A 2500-nucleotide genomic window follows, 5' to 3' on the forward strand; every position below is an offset into this window, starting at 1 on the left:
TGCTCTCAACTCTGCTGGTAGGCCAGCGCTACTTGTTCTGGCAGAGAACTAGAGTGCCAGTCTCTACGCCTCCGACCGCGGGTCATGGTGGGTCTTTCTGGGGGCTGAGCAATTTGTGGCCCGTCTGATATGGTTCCACAGCTCTGAATGGGAGGTTTGGTGGCCAAAGGACTCACACCACTCCAGCCACTTTTCCTGCTTTACCCTCTTAGCAGTTTCCTGAGCATCTCTGAGAGCCTCTCTTAAAAGAGCATGGTTTTCAGGGGTTCTCTGTCTGCGGAAATGTCTTCTGCACATATTGATTCTGTGGTTGACCTCCTTAATCTCATCATTGTAGTACCAGGCGTCTTTGAAACACCTGGACCACGGACGAGTTTTGGGGATGGTCTCTGAGGCTGCCTCCTCTATGGCATTTACTAGTCTCATCTCAATTATATCCACATTATCGTTAAGTGAGAAGTCATTGGTTCTGAGGCACCTGGCCAGGGCCTCCTGGAAAGCTTTCCAGTTGGCCCTATCCACCTTCCAGCAAGGATTGTGTCGGGGCACGGGTGCTGGGCCAGTGTCCAAGATGGTGGTGACTATCCCATAGTGATCGCTCGTGGCAGTGTTGTTCACAGACAAACTAATTCTCTCGACCAGAGCCGCAGTGACAAAGGTAAGGTCAAGGACCCCCGCCAACGTGTGTAGGCTCCTGGCTGTTGATAAGAGAAATGTCAGGGCACGACTTAAGCACCTCGGCTATGTGGTAGCCTGCCACATCACGACTCCGAATGGGAGTCAAGATGGGGTGGTGGGCATTGAAAGAGAATTGGCTCGTGTGCCGCAGCAGCACAGACTTCACTAATATCTAAGCTCCTACATTTTGGCCTGCTACACACATTGTACAGCTTGAGGGGACCCCTGGCCAAATGAATCTCAACGGCAAGGAATTTGATACCTTCTCCACAATGCTCCGGATCGGCAACCAAGGAACAGGGGATAGTCGACTTCACAGGGGTAATTAAACCTCTGGTGCCTTGTGTACTCGGCAGCACAAAGGGATGATATTCCGAGAAGCGAACATATTCCCCTGTTAGGGTCTCCTGGAGCATGACCACATCAATGTTCCAAGATCGCATGATTGCATGGAGAAGGGCATTCCTTGAGGAAAAGCTGTTAATATTCCACTGCAGTATGCTTAGATTAGAAGCCATTGTGCTAATCCGAGTCCATTAAGTCTGTGTCGTCAACGACATAATCAGTCTCAGTGTCCGACGCCCCAGTGTGGGTAACGTCAGACATTTCAGAGTCTGACAACTCCTTGGTGAGTTCCTCACTGAGCGTGATTTCCTCACTCGACTCGTCACTGTCGTCAGGACAGGTCGAGCCATTAGTAGGGCTGGGTCTCCTGGAAGGTGGAGAACCCTTGGTTGCCTTGACCTTCATTCTGGATGGTCGTGGCTTCCTCACCCTTTGGGGTTTGATTGCAGGCTCTGCCAGTGTGGTCTTGGTCGGACGTTGGGTGGGGAGACAAGTCTCGCCCTGGGGGTTTGTGGGGAGAGGAGTCTCGCCTTGAGTTGGAGAGGGTTTTGAGGCCATAGGACTCATCTCCCTCTCCTTCAGAGCATCGACAGTCTGAGTCATTGCCTTTACTGCCTTCTCCGTCTCCTCACTGGTCCTCCTCAATGCTGTCGCAACTGCTGTGACGACTGTTGTCAGCAGGAGCATCAAGTCCTTCTCTGTAAACAGAGTTGGTCTCTCCTCTCTTGGGGTAGACTTAGTGGTGTTCCAACACCCCTTCCGGGTCTGTTTCCATTTTGAAACTGCCACCAATGCCGGGAACTCCTTTGTGTTGGAGGTGTCCGGCGGTGGTATCGCTTTGGGTGGGGCTTCCTTCCTCTTAGGAGGAAGGGGAACCCTTATTTCTTTGCTCTGCGCCCAGACATAAATGCCTGGTCACTTTGCAATGACCTCTTGCCGCCGAAGAGCCTTTTCCTTCCTTACGGAATAGCCAAGGCTCCAGGCATAGTGCTTTTTATGGCAGTTGGGACACTTTGCAGTGGTGTCCCGCTTGCCCTCCTTGTGTGCCTGACTACAGACACCACACTTTGGCTTTGCAAAGTAAGTAGCCTGATGGTGCCCGTACTTCTGACACGTGAAGTAGTGGAGCGGGTCAGGAACGTATGTCCTGAGGCTGTAGGAGCCCCAATTGCCAGGGTCTAAGGACGTAACTGGGGCTCCCGTCAAAGTGACCAGGACTTGCCTGGTTGGGTGCTTCCCTTTGGAGAGTCAGGAAGCTCCCACTACCTTGGGATGAGACGTGATGACCTGAAGGTCATGTATCAGAGGGAAGCCAAGAAGCACCATCTTGGACTTCCTCTCTTTGGGAGTCAGAGCCGACAGGCTCACTTTCTGCCCATCCAGGAGCTTGTCTGTCTCCTGGAGGAAGGTGAGAGTGGCTTGGTCCCTCGGTTCGATTATCATGCCATTGTCTCTGGCAATTCTAATCATCAGACGG

This window comes from Penaeus japonicus, unplaced genomic scaffold, assembly GCF_977035675.1.
Source record: "Penaeus japonicus unplaced genomic scaffold, GWHDUDI00000001_assembly GWHDUDI00000031, whole genome shotgun sequence".
In the NCBI taxonomy this organism is placed as follows: Eukaryota; Metazoa; Arthropoda; class Malacostraca; order Decapoda; family Penaeidae; genus Penaeus; species Penaeus japonicus.